We start from the raw sequence: 20,393 nt of genomic DNA on the forward strand, positions 1-20,393 counted from the left end.
GGCCAAAACAAGCTCTAACTGAAACATAACCATGATTTAACCATTCAAGCTTTTTCCACTGCTCAATTAGTTTGTTGATTATATAAATTCCAAGTCACATTGAACTACAATAAAATTGCATGACATTTTGAACGTTGAAAATCTTGCACCAGGATGAATATATTCAACAGTATTTCAGTAGATTGTCAGCTCATGCTGCGCTGACAATTCTGAATTGTAAATTTATAATTTTATCTGTAAGTATATAAATGCATACACTTTCTTCTCTCAGGAATGGAAAATGTGTCAAGTATAATTAGTGTCCTCAAACCAACCTGCACCAACCTTAGGGTAAAGGGTAAACCTGACCTTTAGATCTTGCACAGATACTCTGCAATATGTTCTCAGATTACATACATACAGCTTCATTCTCAGTAGCCTTGTGATATGTCCAACATGTTTCATCTTGCAACTGAACTGAAAACTGCTCTTCCCTAATCATGTAAGTGCAAATCAAGTAATTTTAGGTTGCATGATTACCACGTCAATTTATAAAACGTAGACGATATTGCCAAAGGATAGCAAACAGAAGCGAAGAGGAAAAGAGGCAAGGATAGAAACATAGAAAATAGGTGCAGGAGTAGGCCATTCGGCCCTTCGAGCCTGCACCGCCATTCAATATGTTCATGGCTGATCATCCAACTCAGTATCCTGTTCCTGCCTTCTCTCCATACCCCTTGGACCCTTTGGCCACAATGGCCACATCTAACTCCCTCTTAAATATAGCCAATGAACTGGCCTCAAGTACCTTCTGCGGCAGAGAATTCCAGAGATTCACCACTCTGTGTGAAAAATGTTTCTGTTCTTGGGAAACACCAGAGGTGTGGGTGTGGGAAGAGAAGAGTGCTGATTATTCTCTGTCAGTGGCTTTGTAAATAATTATGGATCTAAGAAATGCAATCCCACCAGCTGCACTGAGGGAGAAAGGTCACCGAAGCTGCACAAGGAAAATAGTTTGATATTATCTGATCCTTGAATCCAAAATATTTGTTAAATTAGATTAAGATTTGACATAAAACATTTTGACAACATAAATTTTACAATTCAGTTCATATGGTAATAAATAGATATCCTGTTTATGGCTCATATTCTTCTTTTACAATAACCTTATTTGGATTTGAGCAGCTCAAATGAAATATTTAAGTAATGAAACAATGCATGACATTGATTGTACCTCAACGCTGTGTGCTCACTCTCTTGGTCTGCTCTCTCTGTACTCATGAGTGTGTACCCAGACACAGCTTCAAGACCACACTTGTTGGCGATACCACTGTTGTTGGACAAATAACAGGTGCGATGAGTCCAAGTACAGTAGGGAGGTTGATAATCAGACTGAATGGGGGCCAGAACATCTTGTTTTCAATGTTGTTAAGACCAAGGACTGATCAATGAAAGACACAAAGTGCTGATTAACACAGCGATTCAGGCAGCATCTCTGGAAAACACGTAAGCGACTTTTTGGGTCAGGACCCTTCTTCAGACTGCTTTGTGGGGGGGGTGAGTTCAGGAAGAAAATGAAGAGAGAAGGGGCAGGACAAGTCCGGTAAATGATAGACAGATACAGGTGGGGGGGGGGGGGGGTGTTTGGATAGAAAGATGGTTGGACCAAAGCCAAGGATGAATATACAAAACATGTGATATAAGGATAGAAGAGTTGCAAAAAGTTAACACAGAATAATGATGAATGTAGGTGAAAGGAGATGCAATGGGGAAATGGGTGTGAGGCCAGATGGGGCTGGCAGGGAGTGGGAGTGGTCTTTTGGTAAGTTACTTAAAATTGGAGAATTTAATGTTAATACCTTGGGGTTGTAGGCTATCTAAACTGAACATTGTTTCCAGTTTCTCAAGTTTGCATGTGACCTCACTCTGGCAATGGAGGAGGCCCAGGACAGTGAGGGCAGTATGGGAGTGGGAAGAATTAAAATGGTTAGCAACCAGGAGATCCAGAAGGCCTTGGTGGACCGAGGGTAAATGTTCTGAAAAATGGTGAGCAAATCTACGCTTGGTCTCGCCGATATAAATGAGGCCACATCGGGAACACCATTTGCAGTAGATGAAGTTAGAGGAGTACACGTAAACCTCTGTCTCACGTGGAGTGACTGATAGGCTCCCTGAATAGACACGAGGGAGAATGTATAGGGACAGGTGTTCCATTTCCTGTGGTTGCAGTGGAATCCACCTGGGGAGGAAATGGTTGGGTGGGAAGGGATGAGTGAACCAAAGAGTTGTGGAGGGAGCAGCCTCTGCTGTAGGTGGAAAAGAGTGGGGATGGGAAGATGTTACTTGTGGTGGGATCACATTGAAGGTGGCGGAAAAGTTGGAGAATTTTAGTTTGGGTGTGGAGACAGGTGGAATGAAAGAAGAGGACCAGGGGAACACTATCCTTGTTCCTTCTTGAGGGAAGGGGGAGTGAGAGCAGAACTATGGATCATAGAGGCGATGTGCTTGTGAGCTCCATCTATGATAGCAGATTTACTAGAGAAATAGGACATCTCGGATGGCCTCAAACGGAAAGCCTCTTATTTGGAGCAGATGTAGTGGAGATAGAGAAATTAGTAGCGGGGGGGGGGGGGGGGGGGGGGGGGGGGGGGGGCAGGGTGAGAGGAGATGTCCAGGTAACTGTGGGAGTCAGCTGGTCTGTAGCAGTGTCAGTCTGTCCCCTGTTTGGGAGACCAAGTGATCAAGAAAGGGGAGAGCTGATATCTGACTGGCCACCTGATCCTCATCAGCCTACTCCTTATAACCCAGGCATTCCAGCCAGAAGAGAGAAGAGAAAGTGGGATGCATCCTGCTAGCTGTGCTCCCCTATCACAGTTTCGAGGAAGACTGAGGCACTAGGACAAACCCAAGACCACCAGCGCCACCGTGTGGTCAAGGCTGGTCTGCAGGGAAGAAGCCTGAGTCAACCAGCGTCTCTTCTGAGGCTAATGGGCCTGTCCTACTTAGGCGATTTTTCAGCAGACTGCCGGCAGTCGCCTGAAAAACCGGGACCTGCAACGGCGACTGTCAGAGTGGAACACGGACGCACACACACACACACACACACACACAGCAAAGGTGAGGGCCAGGGCAAACGGGGGGAGCGCAGTCTGAAATTCGCACGGTGCAAAGCCAAGGTGATACAGACACAAACCGCGATGAACAGGAAGGTTGGCACTGTAATTGACAGCTAGCACAGTGTACAGTAAGGGGGGAGAAGGGAGGGGAGAAGGAGTGGAGACAACTTTAAAGAACCCAGCCAACTTTTTAATAAGCCAGAGATACACGGCTGTGAAGTTTGGCGGACATTTAACATTACCAGTCGGTTATCCTTTGTTCTGAAAACTCCTGCTTACTTTTTTTTCACCAATCAGCCAATGAAAATGAGTCAGCAAAGGCGATTAACTAAAACTACCTATGACTACCTCGACTACCTACAACTACATGGTGACCCCACTACAACTGCACCTACGACTACAAGATTAACGAATATCTCCATGGCGACCAATTTATGGTCGCAGAAAATTTGTTGAAAAATTTGCGGCGACCATGCTGAGGCCGCGACTAGTTCCCAGAATGCGGGAACTCCTCGCGACCATGAAGGAGGCTCACCAGAGCCCACCAGCGGACATGTGGAGAGCGCAGAGTCTCCTGCACTCACCTAAAAAGTTGCCTAAATGGGACAGGCCCATAAGCCTGAGATGCCAGTGCCTCTTCTTGCGCTTGAGCAATGAGGAACTGCGCCCACACACAGAGGCAAAGATTGAGCCACCGGTAAAACCAAGAGACTGGCAGTGCCGCCACTTCAATAAAACATATCATGTGAGTTCATTTACCACGAGTGTTGGTGTGGGTACTGTTGAACCCAGAATCATCCCTGACGCCACCGTATTAAAAGCTTTGGGATGATCTTCAATCCGATTTGCCAATGACATTTCATGGCCCCTTTTGGTCCCATGCCTGCTTTGAATTATTATCTGCTTGCTTCATATTACTCAAAGACCAAACCTGATTTGAACATTCCTAAACCTGACATACAATTCCTTTTAAAAGGTCCAATGCTTGGCAATGGGTCAGACAGCATTCCTGGAGAACATGGATTAGTGACATTTCGGGTCGGAACCTTTCTTCAGACTGTTCCTCTTGCACTCGTCTTTATTTCTAAACCAGCACCTGCAGTTCATTGTTTCTACATGTTTATACAATTCCTTATCGTTTCTGACCACATTCACAACAACATCCAAGGTTCCCTTACCTTGCCACCCTTAATCCCTCCTTTTTATTAGAACATGCCTGACCTGAACGCTGATCAGCCGGTCGTTAAACGACTTCCACATGCCTCATGTGGACTTACTCCATTGCAGCTGCTCCCAATTTACTCCCCAGAGTTCCTACGCAATGATGCAGTAATCCACCTCACTCCAATTTAGCTCCAACGTCTAGACATCCTTATTCATAACTATCTTAAAAATTGCAATCACTGTTCCCAAAATGGTCTTCCACTGAAACACCAGCCATCTGTCCAGGCTTGTTTCCCAATATGAAGTCTTGTCTGGTCCCTCCGCAATTTGGACTATCCTCGTATTGTCTCATGTAACCATTTTGCTTACACCTAACAAATTCTTCCCCACCTAAATCTCTGCACTAACGAAGTCATGGTCAATATTAGGGAAGTTAAAGTCACCCACTCAAACAACACTGTTTACATCTTTCCATAATCTGTCTACATTTCTGTTCCACAAAATGTGTTATCTTCTAATAGTATCCAAGTTTGGGTTGTTATTTTAAAATGTCTTCCAGTAATACAACATGATATGAGCATCGCAGAAAACATTAATTTCCTGATTACTGAGAGGCTTATTTTCTATAAAAGAGGATTTATGTACTATTTTGAAAATAATCTAATAGCAAGCCACAATTTGTTAAATAAACAAACTGAAATTTCCTTTACAAAAACATTTAATGACAAATTTGGATGTATGCTGTTATTTGATACTAGGAACCATTATTGTTTTGATACTGAAGCAATTGAGTCCACTAAAAATTAAAATAAATCACTATTTTTAATTCACATGTATCCCAAAACGTTCATCTTTTTGATTCATTAAAACATAATGCCAAATCATGTCCCCCAAAAGATACCAAAATTGCAAGCAAACGAGTGTGCAATATAAACACTTTATAGTTTGAAAAATATCCAGTTTTAAAAGATACACATATGAAGCAACCAGAGAATATCACGGTGGAGAGGAAATTGGAAAGGAGTATGTTAATGATTTCCTGAAGAAAAATTCAAGTGTTGCTGAATGAGATACATGCCAGAGGACAAATCCACTCGCAATGGTGGAATACCAGAAAAACATCATGACATCAATAGATAGGTTAACACTTCAGGCTCGAGACACTACGGATTTATATTCTGGATATTGCCTAAATTTATTCAACAGCAGTGGTGACTATGGCTACAGAGTTTCTGCTCTACTTGAAGTGAAGTAACTGTCTATCTACACCTGTGCTGTTGTTCTTCCTTTGGCTCTTTTCTTCCCTGCAGGCCTTTACACTTGTCATTCCACTGACACTGATCCTGAGCAGCTGCTTTCCATTTGTCCTCATTGATATCCAGCACCTTGGGGTAACTCTCATGGGTGTCCTTTAAGTAGAGGTCTTTCCCCAAGGAGAGCCCTGCAGAGTACATAATTGGTACATTGGGAATCATTCCATCATCATCCACAGAATATTCTTAAGCCATCAAATGCATCATTATCGAAGCCGCGTGCACACACCATGGATCCAATACAACAGAATTGGTGATGTTATGCTTCTATGATACTTTCAGAAGGCAGGCAGCATTAATGAAATCTCTTTATAGGCTGTGGGCCGAGCATCAAAAATGGGTCCAGAATTTAATTTTCGTGACCCATGTCTGGGAACTACTTGAAATTTTGCACAGATTTAAATGAAATATAATTGAGAAGGAATTCATGACTCGTCAGTGCCAGAAATTGAACATTAATTAATTAAGCTAATTAGACAATGAGATGGAAAAAGTAAGTGCTATCTAGTGTTCAATGTTCATATTACTCCATGGGAGCCTAATTCCATCTGCTTAACAGATCTGTTGCGATCTGTTTAAACCAATTATTATTATACTATATATATATATGTGCGTGTGTGTATATATGTATATATATATATATATGTATGTAATTATATATATAATTACATATACTTATATTATATAAAAATAATATAATGAATATAATTGTGTGTATTTTGAATGAGACTGCCGCAGAGATCTGGCTCCTAAACCAGCCTAATTAATGGGTGAGGGCAGTTCCCCGTTTACTGAAACCCGCTGACTGCCAGTGTGCAGAGTGGGGGTCACGGCCATAGTGGGACTGGGGCAATGCCAGGCTGGGGGAAGGCTAAGACATTTTCCACTGACAGGAAAATGCCTAACTCTCACCCTAACCCGCCCCCCCCCCCATCCCAGAGCTGCCCATGGCTGGTGCTGGAGCTGGAAAAAACGAGAAAAAAAACATGTTTTTCTGGCCTGGCATGACTGAGTACATTCATGAGAATGTGGCATCCTGTGTAGTGTGCAACAGTTTGGCACCTCATCAATAAAAGCAACTACTTCTCTCACACCTGGTTTCTGCCCTCCCGTGGTCGACAGTGGCACCTTGAATATACATAAAGCAGCAAAACCTTTGCTAGAACATCTGAGCAGGTTAGGCAATATCTGTGGAAGGTGCGCCGTTGAGTATGGCAGTGTCGCCTGCAGCTGTTCGTCCTTTCATTCTTTTTTTTTTTAATTTTTAGTCTGTCAACAGTTTTGTTTTGGAGGTCTTTTAGTCTTTTTATGTGGGGAGTGAGGGGGGGAAGGGGAAAACTGTTTTGCTCAGTCACTACCTGGTTGATGATACGTCTGTCCTCCGAGTCGCATCTTCGCCCCCTCCTCGCGGCCTACCATTTGGATTGGCGTAGCCTTTTCCTGCCGGAGACCGGCCAGAGTTTCAGCTTCAGCAGCGGCGCAGCACTGGGGTACCATCACGGACAGACGATGCCTTACCGGGCTCGCCATGTTGGAGCTCTGGAGTGCAGGGACAGCCGACTTTAACACTGTGGAGCTGTGGTGCTTCCAGCCATGGGCGGCGCTGACTTTAACAACACGGGGTACTGGGATCTTTGGCCGAGGCTTGCCATATTGGAGCTCCGCCCAGCTCGACCTGTGGACTTTGGGAGCCACGGTCTACGGTAGGAAGTGGCAGATTCGGAACTCCAAGCTGCTGAGAGTGTTCATCCGATGCCGGAGTTCCATCAGCCGGCGAGAGGCATTGCGGCAACTGTGGAGGTCTCGATAGGTCCTGATCGCGTGTGAACAAAGAGGAAGGTGACTGAACTTTATTCCCTTCCCTCACAGTGGGAAACATTGATTCTACTGTGAGGGGATGTTTATGTTCAATTCTATCGTGTCTTGTGTTATTTTTATTCATTTGGCAACAAATCTCACAATAAATGTAAACTTGAAAATTTGAATGGACAGTCAATGTTTTGGGTCAGAACCCTTCATCTAGACTTTGTTCCACTGAATATATACAGTATGAACTTTCAATCCTTGTAACATTTGTGATGGCTGTTTCTTCTAACAATAACTCTTCATTAATAATTTGGCTGGGAATTAAAGAGGATTGGAAAATGAAGCAGAAATTGTTTACAACTTGTAAGAGATTTATTGACTGATGTACTTTTTCCCCCCCAATGAGCCGAAAGCCTTTAAAATGGTATGTCAGTTGGAAAGTCATTCCAAGTGTGTGGAAATATGGAAAGCTATTGCTTTATTTTCCTTGGAATTTAATATATACTAGACCAAGTGCAGACCCGTTGGGTCTGTTCCCCCAACGTGCGGTTGTGGGGGGGAGGCGGCATGCAGCGTCACACACACTAACTATCCCCGCCCCCACCCCCCCCCCCGCACTCATGCTAATTACCCCCCTTGATATTATATTAATATTATTAATTTGCTCCTTTTACCCCATAACCACCCTATCTACTGACGCGTAGCCCCAACTTGCAGTCACATCTGGGGAGGGGGCAAGATGGGGGGGGGGAAGAGAGAGTGAGGGCAGAGAGAGAAGGGGCAGAGACACAGAGAGAGGGGCAAGAGGGAGAGGGGGTGGCGAGGAGATGAGGGCGGGTGGGGTGAAAGGGGAAAGGTGGGGGTGGAGGGGAGGGGGGAGCAACAGTGAGAAGAGGGGAGGCCCCCCCCAGCGGGAGAGCCGTGCACGTTCTCGCGAAATCCCAGGCTGAGAGGAGCTTTGAGGACTAGGAATAACCAGATGTGGGCACATATTGCACTAATGTAAGATAATAGCCCCCAAAATTAAAACCCCCCACCCATGAGCAAAACCATATTATGCATATACCCCCAATTAGGGATATTAAAATTATGCAAGAGGTGGGGGAGGGGAACGATAATCTCCTATCTAGGCAGATACCCGGCAGTCCCACCACACCTAACATAGCCCCCAACACTTGCAGTGATTAGAGGGGGGAGGGATCTCGACCAATTCAAGGATAATCGGGGCACACCAAGAGAGGGGCAAGATGGGGCTGAGGGAGAAAGAGAGAGGTGGCCCCAGAGAGAACGAGAGAGGGAGATTAGTGGTGAGGTGAGGGAGGGTGGGTGAGAGGGGAGGGGAGTGGGAGGGGAGGGGGATAAGGTGGCAGGAGGAGGGGAGGGGGAGAGCTGAGGGGAGGGGGGAGAGCTGAGGGGAGGGGAGAGGTGGAGGTTAGTGGGTAGGGGTGTGTGGAGGGGGGTGTTCTCTCAGAAATCGCAGCACTGATCGCCAAAACCGGTCAAGAACAGACTTTTAGGAAGATAGAAGATAGAAGATATAAGCACATATGGACTGAATTTAAGTTATTGTTCTAAATTAATTAAAAACTGGTTCAAAACAACCAAAATGCAAATAACACAAATACTTTCAGTGTAAATTTATTTATATAATTATTCATAGTTCTTTGCTGCAGCTTTATATAGGTGTAGTTCTTTCTTGTATGCATAGTCTCTAATCTCCGTATTCTCCCGATCTAAGAATATCTAGAAATAAGAAAATTGGTCAAGTTTGTAATACAGTCAACTCAAGTGTCTTACTGGAAAAGAATAAAGGAAAAATTAGGTTAACTCAGTAAAGGCAACTTAAGTTAGGAGGAGTTAGAATGTCAGACCATTCATAGGATAATCAAGATATGATAAGAGCAGAAAAACAGGATCACAAAGGAAGGATGCAAGAAGGATGGGAGAACTACTGTCAGGCTAGTCCCATATAAATCAATAACTCCTGGTTACAATCCCCAATTGAGAATCGGATCTTGATTATTATAATGTGGGAGACTGCTATGTGAGGAGCCCACGTCAGTGGGGCAGTGAGGGCATGGATCATCGAGCATAGCCTGGTAGCACTGACCTTTTTGGGTCTTGGCACAATAGCACAGCTGGTAGAGCTGCTGCCGCACAGCGTTGGAGACCCGAGTTTAATACTGACCTTAGATGCTGTCTGCATGGAATTTGCACATTCTCCCTGTGTCCTCCCATATCCAAAAGACATGTGGGTTTGGCCTCTGTAAATTGCCCTTAAGTGCCTGTCCCACTTAGGTGACCATATTTGCGGGTTCAAGAGACTCTGCGCTCGCCACATGTTCGTAGGTGGTCTCTGGTGTGTCTCCTTCATAGTCAAGAGGAGATCCCGCATGGTGGTAACTGTTCGAGGCCTCAGTATGGTCGCGCAAAAGTTTTCAACAAGTTGAACATTTTTCCGCGACCAAAATGGAGAAAATCGATACTTTTGAAGTCGTAGTGCAGTGGTAGTGGGGTCGCCATGTCGTTGTATGTAGTTGAGGTAGCCGTGGGACATCTCCTTTGCTGACCGGGCATTTTAATTGGCTCATTGGGGAAAACAAAATGTAAGCACGAGTTTTCAGAACCAAGGAAAACCGACCGGTAATGTTAAATGCCCGCTTAACTTCACAGCTGTATATCTCTGGCTTATTAAAAGTTGTCTGGCCTCTTAAAAGGGTCTCCACCCATTCTTTCCCCCCCCCCCCCTTCTCCCCTTACCCACTCTTTTGAAGGACTTTCTATATACTGTGCTAGCCGTCTTCCCCCCCCCCCCTTCCAGTTCACAGTGTGAATTTCAGACTAGCACTTTAACCCCAGTTCCCAGTGTGAATTTCAGACAGCACTTCCCCGCTTTCCCTGGCCCCCGCCTTTGCGGTGTGTGTGTGTGTGTGTGTGTGTGTGTGTGTGTGTGTGTGTGTGTGTGTGTGTGTGTGTGTGTGTGTGTGTGTGTGTGTGTGTGTTGCGTGTGTGTGTGTTCCTTCCCGATGGTCGTTCCAGCTCGCAGTTTTTCAGGCGAGTGCCCCTGAGCTTGAAGGTCGCTGATAGTTTGCTGAAAAGTCGCGTAAGTGGGACAGGCCCTTTAATGTGTAGAGAGTGGATGTGAAACTAGGATAACACGGAACAAATGTGAATGGGTGATCAATGATCAGTGTGGATATGGTGATCAATGGCCATAGTTTCAATGTTGCATCTCTAAACTAAAATTACCTGTAAGCTTGCAATTGATGTAGACTAATACCTCTACCATGACTGTTGCTCCATCGCAGGGAAAATATCATGTCGCAACTGTTGCTAAATGGTATGATACGAATGACTGGAATTGTATATTTCCCGGTCACAATGTCACATAGTTTCACGAGACAGATCATCACCGGAGACAAAGAATTGGCAATACAACCCAATGAACATTTTATAAAGGTAAACTCTGTATGCTACGAGATAACTTGGATGAGACTTCAAGGAGATTTATTGGAACCAAGCTTCCATCAATAACATACCTCTATGCTGATCAGATGGCACTGGTAGACGAGAGTGAGAGGGTAATTCACGAATAGCCACCAAGACTCTTTGGAAGCAAGGTACAGAAACAGAGGACGTTAAAATAAAAACCGGCTTGTTGGAAAAGAGTCTGAAACGGGGAACTGTGCTAATTACATCCATGGATTAAGATTATATTGCATGTATTAGAATTTGCAGTTATTAATTTTGACTTTTTTTGTTTTTTCTTATTTTGGTGTTATAAAAAAACAATGTAAGAAGCTGATGATACTGTTATTTGTCAAACACAGAGGTGAGCTAGACAGGCAGCAATTACTCCCAGAAGATTTACTTTAGTTCAGTTAGTGTTCGTCAAGTACCAAGATACAGTGAAAAGCTAGTTCTGCATGTTATCCAGTCAAATCATACCAAACATGAGTACAATCATACAACTAAAACAATGCAATGATTGTAAATAGATCCTTATCTGGGAAAGCAAACAAAGAGTCGCCATGCTCTGGTGTCATCTTGCAACTTCTAAATCAAACCTCTCTGAAACATCCTATCTTGGCCTCAGGAGAAATGCAATTTCTTATTTTTGCTCTTTAAGGCTCAGTGTCGTGGCAACACTGGTTCAATAAAGTAGGGCATTAGCTACTGTGATCTGTGAAGAGGAAACTATGAGGATGCAGGGTGACTTGGATAGGTTGGGTGAGTGGGCAGATGCATGGCAGATGCAGTATAATATGGATAAATGTGAGGTTATCCACTTTGATGGCAAGAACAAGAAGGCAGATTATTATCTGAATGGTGTCAGATGAGGAAAAAGGGGAAGTGCAACAAGACCTGGGTGTCCTTGTACATCAGTCACTGAAAGTAAGCATGCAGGTACAGCAGGCAGTGAAGAAAGCTAATGGCATATTGGCCTTCATAATGAGAGGATTTGACTATAGGAGCAAAGATAATAGACAGTAGGTGCAGGAGAACGCCAGTCGGCCCTTCGAGCCAGCACCGACATTCTATGTGATCATGGCTGATCATCCACAATCAGTACCCCGTTCTTGCCTGCTCCCCATATCCCCTGACTCCGCTATAGAAACATAGAAACATAGAAAATAGGCGCAGGAGTAGGCCATTCAGATTCAGATTCAATTTTAATTGTCATTGTCAGTGTACAGTACAGAGACAACGAAATGCATTCGGCACTTCGAGCCTGCACCGCCATTCAATATGATCATGGCTGATCATCCAACTCAGTATCCTGTACCTGCCTTCTCTCCATACCCCCTGATCCCTTTAGCCACCAGGGCCACATCTAACTCCCTCTTAAATATAGCCAATGAACTGGCCTCAACTACCTTCTGTGTCAGAGAATTCCACAGATTCACCACTCTCTGTGCAGTCCTAAAAGACTTCCCTCTTATCCTTAAACCGTGACTCCTTGTTCTGGACATCCCCAACATTGGGAACAATCTTCCTGTATCTAGCCTGTCCAACCCCTTAAGAATTTTGTACATTTCTATAAGATCCCCCCTTAATCTTCTAAATTATAGCGAGTACAAGCCGAGTCTATCCAGTCTTTCTTCATATGAAAGTCCTGACATCCCAGGAATCAGTCTGCTGAACCTTCTCTGCACTCCCTCTATGGCAAGAATGTATTTCCTCAGATTAGGAGACCAAAACTGTATGCAATACTCCAGGTGTGGTCTCACCAAGACCCTGTACAACTGCAGTAGAACATCCCTGCTCCTATACTCAAATCCTCTTGCTATGAATGCCAACATACCATTTGCTTTCTTCACTGCCTGCTGCACCTGCATTCCCACTTTCAATGACTGGTGTACCATGACACCCAGGTCTCGTTGCATCTCCCCTTTTCCTAATTTGCCACCCTTCAGATAATAGTCTATTTCCTGTTTTTGCCACCAAAGTGGATAACTCACATTTTTCCACATTATACTGCATCTGCCATGCATTTGCCCACTCACCCAACCTATCCAAGTGACCTTGCAGCCTCCTAGCATTCTCCTCACAGCTAACACTGTCCCCCAGCTTCGTGTCATCCGCAAACTTGGAGATGTTGCATTCAATTCCCTCGTCCAGATCATTAATATATATTGTAAATAGCTGGGGTCCCAGCACTGAGCCTTGTGGTACCCCACTAGTCACTACCTGCCATTCTGAAAAGGACCCGTTTACTCCTACTCTTTGCTTCCTGGGTCTGCCAGCCAGTTCTCTATCCACATCAATAATGAACCCCCAATACCATGTGCTTTAAGTTTGTATACTAATCTCTTATGTGGGACCTTGTTGAAAGCCTTCTGAAAGTCCAGATATAACACATCCACTGGTTTTCCCTTATCCATTTTACTAGTTACATCCTCGAAAAATTCTATAAGATTCATCAGGCATGATTTACCTTTCATAAATCCATGCTGACTTTGTCCAATGAATTCACCACTTTCCAAATGTGCTGCTATCCCATCTTTAATAACTGACTCTAGCATTTTCCCAACTACCGATGTTAGACTAACTGGTCTGTAATTCCCCGTTTTCTCTCTCCCTCCCTCCCTTTTTAAAAAGTGGGGTTACATTAGCTACCCTCCAATCCTCAGGAACTACTCCAGAATCTAAAGAGTTTTGGATTCTTTAAGAGCCCTATCTAGCTCTCTGTTGAAAGTATCCAGAGAACCGGCCTCCACCGCCCTCTGAGGCAGAGAATTCCTCAGACTTACAACTCTCTGTGTGAACAAGTATTTCCTCATCTCCGTTCTAAATGGCTTACCCCTTATTCTTAAACTGTGGCCCCTGGTTCTGGACTCCCCCAACATCGGGAACATGTTTCCTGCCTCTAGCGTGTCCAAACCCTTAATACTCTTATACGTTTCAAAAATAAATCCTTCTCATCCTTCTAAATTCCAGAGTATACAAGTCCAGCCGCTTCATTCTCTCAGCATATGACAGTCTCGCAATCCCGGGAATTAACCTTGTAAACCTACGCTGCACTCCCTCAATAGCAAGAACATGGCCCTTCTGCAGTTGTAGACCTGGTGAGACCACACCTGAAGTATTGTGTGTAGTTTTTGTCTCCTAATTTAACGAAGGACATTCGTGCTATTGAGGGAGTGCAGCATAGGTTCACAAAGTTAATTCCCGGGATGGCGGGACTGTCATATGATGAAAGAATGAAACGATTGGGCTTGTATGCACTGGAATTTAAAAGGATGAGGGGGGATCTTCTAGCAACATATAAAATTATTAAGGGATTGGACACGCTAGATGCAGGAAACATGTTCCAAAATGTTGGTGGAGTCCAGAACCAGGGGCCACTGTTCAAGAATAAGGGGTAAGCCATTTAGAACTGAGATGAGGAAAAACTTTTTCACCCAAAGAGTTGTGAATTTGTAGAATTCTCTTCCTCAGAAAGCAGTGGAGGCCGACTTACTGGATGCTTTCAAAAGAGAGTTAGATAGAAATCTTCGGGCTAGCGGAATCAAGGTATATAGGAAAAAGGCAGGAACAGGGTACTGATTGTGGATGATCAACCATGATCACATTGAATGGCGGTGCTGGCTCAAAAGGCCAAATGGCCTACTACTGCACCTATTTTCTATGTTCTCTTTTTTCACTATCCTATCATGATATCATCACCTGTATTTAGAAATTATTGTTCCTGCTCCCTAAGTACTCCCCACTCATCAGACGGGTTAAACCAACTGCAAGGACAGTTAAAGTCTGGTCAGAGGAAGCGGACTTCACACTTCAGCAGTGTTTTGGAAACACTGACTGGAAGGTGTTTGCAGCCCAGGCCACCCTTGACTCTCACACGGACATTGATTCCTACACATCCTCTGTTCTGGACTTTATAAACTCCACCATCAATAGTGTCACCTCCCTCAAACAGGTGACCATATACCCGAATCAGAAGCCATGGATGAACAGCGAGGTCAGGCTACTGCTGAAAGCACGGGACACCGCTTTCAGGTCAGGCGATGCTCGAGCCTACAGTTCATCCAGGGCTAACCTGAAGAGGGGCATCAGGAAGGCCAAGCACTGCCATAAGCTCAGGATTGAGGAGCACTTCAACAACAACTCCGACCCCCGACGCATGTGGCAAGGCATCCAGGCCATCACGGACTACAGACCCTCCAACATCACCCCCACACCCAGCGACGCCTCCTTCCTTGAGGAGCTTAATCACTTCTATGGCCGCTTCGACAGGGACAATCTAGAGACAGCCATCAAGGCTGTGCTACCTGCCGATCACCAACCCCTCACACTCACCCCCTACGACGTGTACGTGGCACTGAGTAGGACTAATGCACGTAAGGCTGCTGGCCCTGACGGCATCCCCGGGCGCGTGCTCAGGGCCTGTGCTGCGCAGCTGACAGACGTCTGGACTGACATCTTCAACCTGTCACTTGCCCAAGCAGTTGTCCCCACTTGCCTTAAAGCCACCTCCATCGTGCCAGTGCCAAAACACTCCACTGCGGCAAGCCTCAACGACTTCCGCCCAGTTGCACTTACCCCCATCATCACCAAGTGCTTCGAGAGGCTGGTCCTGGCACACCTCAAAAGCTGCCTACCCCCCACACTGGATTCCTATCAGTTTGCCTACCGCAAGAACAGGAGTACAGAGGATGCCATCTCAACGGCACTTCACTCCGCCCTCTCCCACCTCGACAACAGAGACACTTATGTAAGAATGCTGTTCATCGATTACAGCTCAGCATTCAACACCATTATTCCATCAAAACTGATCACCAAACTCGGTAACCTGGGCATCGACCCCTCCCTCTGCAACTGGATACTGGACTTTCTAACCAACAGACCCCAGTCTGTGAGGTTAGACAAGCACACCTCTTCAACCCTCACCCTGAACACCGGCGTTCCTCAGGGCTGTGTGCTGAGCCCCCTCCTCTACTCCCTCTTCACCTATGACTGCACACCTGTACATGGTACTAACACCATCATCAAGTATGCAGATGATACAACGGTGATTGGCCTCATCAGCAACAACGATGAGCTGGCCTACAGGGAGGAGGTCCAGCACTTAGCTGCATGGTGCGCTGACAACAACCTGGCCCTTAACTCCAAGAAGACCAAGGAGCTCATTGTAGACTTCAGGAAGTCCAGAGGTGGCACGCACACCCCCATCCACATTAACGGGACGGAGGTGGAACGTGTTTCTAGCTTCAGGTTCCTGGGAGTCAACATCTCCGATGACCTCTCTTGGACCCACAATACCTCTACTCTGATCAAGAAGGCTCATTAGCGTCTCTTCTTCCTGAGGAGACTGAAGAAGGTCCATCTGTCTCCTCAGATCCTGGTGAACTTCTACCGCTGCACCATCGAGAGCATCCTTACCAACTGCATCACAGTATGGTATGGGAACTGCTATGTCTCCGACCGGAAGGCATTGCAGAGGGTGGTGAAAATTGCCCAACGCATCACCGGTTCCACGCTCCCCTCCATTGAGTCTGTCCAAAGCAAGCGCTGTCTGCGGAGGGCGCTCAGCATCGCCAAGGACTGCTCTCACCTCAACCATGGACTGTTTACCCTCCTACCATCCGGGAGGCGCTACAGGTCTCTCCGTTGCCGAACCAGCAGGTCGAGGAACAGCTTCTTTCCGGCGGCTGTCACTCTACTCAACAACGTACCTCGGCGACTGCCAATCACCACACCCCCCCCCCCGGACACTTATTATTTTTTTATTCAAATCGTTTGCTATGTCGCTCTTCAAGGGAGATGCTAAATGCATTTCGTTGTCTCTGTACTGTACACTGACAATGACAATTAAAATTGAATCTGAATCTGAATCTGAATCTGAAATTATTTGCTCGTAAGGCACGTTAACAAATTTGTGCATAATGAAGAATTTTGCGGTAATACTTCCGAAGCTGATTACTATGGATTTACTATTACAACAATTTGTACATATCTATTGCCCTTCAGTGGGTTTGCACAGGATCTAAATTTGTTGACATTTGGAGGGGAACACATACAAGTCCTTAGCATTATTGAATATTGCAACCACATCCACACATTAACATATTTTTATACTTACATGACCCCTTTCCATGCCTCCACCATCCCAAATCTACACATAGGCTGGGTGCATAAAAATCAGTTCAAATCCAACTAGAATTTAGAAGCATGATCCAAATAACATGTTTTGAAATGCATTTAAATAGGGGAAGGAAAATAGTAAGGAAGATTTTTGTTAAAGTTTTAACAAGTTCTGCCATCAACTACAGGATGAAAGCTTGAGGGGAAATTAACAGTGGAGGTTACAGAGCTGGGCATGACTAGGCCATCTACAGGTTCTTCACCAACAATAAGGATTGTGTTGGATTCTTCCACAGTCAGGGAGAGCAGAAAGAACAACAATAACAAACACGTGTTAGAACAGTGTAGGAAGGAACTGCATATGCTAGTTTAATCCAAAGATAGACACAAAATGCTGGAGTAATTCAGTGGGACAGGGAGCGTCTCTGGAGAGAAGGAATGGGTGATGTTTCGGATGGAGACACTTCTTCAACCTGAGAGTCAGGATAGAGGCAGAGATAAGGAAGGGTAAAGTGTGTGGAAACGAGACATCAAAAGAGATGAAGCCCAAGGAAAATGTAGAATAGATCATTGTTAGGTAGGTGTCACAGTCTGCCCTCTCCTCATTCTCATCCACTTCACCTCCCAGTACTTTTCCACCGGTCCCTCCTTCTCCTCGCCTGCCTGCCACTCCCCTCTCATCAGCCCAACTCTCCTCACCTGTTGCACTCAGTTGCCTCTGATCACCTATTAACCCGGTATATAGATTCTCCTCACCGTTCACACAGTGCCAGATTGTTCTCAGCATTCATGCAAGACTCTCCAGCGATTTCCTGACTGCCTACACAGATTCGAACCTGCCTGCCCCTGACCATTCCGTCCTGTCGTCTTCCCGGATATCACCTCAGCCTTCTGTCCTCGGCCTTCTGTCCCCGACCTCCTGGTTTCTGTCTGCCTCGCTCCTGGGCTGTTTGGTGTATCCCTGCAACGGCTCCTCTACTTCCTGCCTGGCTTCGACTCTCCTTTCGCCTGTCCCTTGCTGGTTTGTTTGCATCGTGTGTTGGATCTCCTGGTTACCGGACCTTCCGCTACCCCGACTACGTCTCCTGCCTGCCCCTCTTTGGAACCCTCGCTCAATCCTGAGCCTCTGTGTGAGTACGGTGTACCCATTCCTGTGTTACTACTCTGTGTTACAGTATCGTAATAAAGTTCATTACCAATTATACCTGCCTGATCCTGTGCTGCTATTGGGTCCAAGCTATACCCGTTACAGTACAATCTGGCCAACAATGGACTCAGCGCACACAACGTCTCCGTCAAACCGCTTTGAGAGGATTGAGCACACACTCCTGCAGCACAAAGCTATGCTCAATGCCTCCAACTCCGAGGTTCGACAGGCTGTGTCAAACCAAGAGCAAGCATTGGTTGCACTAGCCACCCAGGTCCAACAACTGATGACCACCCTCGCCCAGGCTACACCCTATGCTTCGGCTCCGACAGCACCAGCTCCCGGTCCGCCAGGACCATCATACCGACCTGGGTCCCACAACGTGAAGCCCGATGCCTTCTCTCAGCTGTTCATGGCGAAGGAGGAGCCTGCCTCGGGCCCCAAGACCATCCTCCCATCCTCGCACAGGGTTGCCTCCCTCACCTGGGAAGTGGAGGAGAAGGTCAAGGCGGCCTTGGAGAACCAGCCGGGACCCAGCGCATGCCCTCCTGATCGCCTGTTTGTGGTTTCTGCCCTGCGGTCCGACGTCCTTCAGTGGGCCCACAGCTCTCGACTCGCCTGTCATCCCGGCATTCAGTGGACCAAGGAGATGGTGCTACGGAGGTTCTGGTGGGCATCGCTGGAGGAGGACACTCGGGAGTTTGTCAATGCCTGTCCCATTTGCAACCAGCACAAGGTCTCACACCAAGCTCCTGCGGGTCATCTGCTTCCACTGCCTGTACCCCATCGACCATGGTCCCACATCTCCCTGGACTTTGTTACCGGCCTGCCCCCATCCAGTGGTCACACCACCATCCTGACCGTGGTCGATAGATTTAGCAAGATAGCTCACTTCGTGCCCCTGCCCAAGCTTCCGTCTGCCAAGGAAACTGCCGAGCTCATATTACTCCACGTCTTCAGGCTCCATGGTCTCCCCGTCGATGTGGTCTCCGACCGGGGACCCCAGTTTGCCTCTGGGTTCTGGAGGGAGTTCTGCACGCTTGTGGGTGCCACCGTGAGTCTGACGTCCGGATTTCATCCCCAGTCCAACGGCCAAACTGAAAGGAAGAATCAGGAGACGGCCCTGCGGTGTATGGTGTCCAAGCATCCCTCCTCCTGGTCCCAGCAGTTGTTGTGGGTGGATTACACCCACAACACCCTGACAAGCTCGGCCACTGGACTCTCCCTTTTACAGTGTGCCTACGGGTTCCAGCCTCCACTGTTCCCGGCACTGGAGAAAGAGGTTTCCTGCCCGTCCGTCCAGGCCTTCATTCGTCGCTGCCGCAGGGCGTGGACCCAAGCCAGGGCGGCTCTTCTCCGCTCCGTGGACCATTACGCCACGGCTGCCAGCCGTCACCGCACCCAGGCCCCCACCTACGTCGCGGGCCTAGAAGTTGGCACCCAAGTTCATCGGTCCCTTTGAGATCCAGAAGGTCATCAACCCAGCGGCTGTGAGGCTCAAGTTGCGTCGTTCCATGCGGGTGCATCCTACGTTCCACGTGTCCAGAGTAAAGCCAGTCCGGGAGAGCTCCCTGGTCCCCGCAGTTCCTCCACCTTCTCGTCTCATCGACGGAGGCCCCGCATTTACGGTGCATCGCCTCCTGCGCTCCCGCTGTCACGGGAGGGGTCTCCAATACCTGGTCGATTGGGAGGGTAACGGTCCAGAGGAAAGGTCCTGGGTTCCTGCTCGACACATCCTGGATGCCTCCCTCATCAGGGAGTTTCACCGGCGTCATCCCGACCAGCCGTCCAAGTCCGCCATTCCTAGAGGGGTCGCCACTCCTGAGACTGTCCCCTCTTCCGTCTGAGGCACCCAGTGACGATGAGACGGAGCTTTCCTCTGATGCCATGGAGGAGGATGCAGACATGGATGTCTCGGACGAATATTAGCCCTCCTCCGGTCCCCCTCCTCCCACCCAACTCTGCGTGGGATTGGGTTTATTTTCTTTCTTTCTTTTTTGTTTGTTTTGGGACGTCAGGAGCTGTCCCTTGAGGGGGGGGGGGGCGGGGGTATATATACAAGCTATACCCGTTACAGTACAAGAAGATGACAACAAAGCAAACAGTGATAAAATGTAATTGGGGACAGACAGACTGGTAGGAGAACTGGGAAAGGGGAGGGATGGAGAGAGAGGGAAAGTAATGACCCTGTCCCACTTAGGGAACCTGAACGGAAACCTCTGGAGACTTTGCACCCCACCCAAGGTTTCCGTGAGGTTCCCGGAGGTTTTTGTCAGTCTC

Source organism: Leucoraja erinacea, chromosome 2, assembly GCF_028641065.1.
Source record: "Leucoraja erinacea ecotype New England chromosome 2, Leri_hhj_1, whole genome shotgun sequence".
NCBI lineage: Eukaryota > Metazoa > Chordata > Chondrichthyes > Rajiformes > Rajidae > Leucoraja > Leucoraja erinaceus.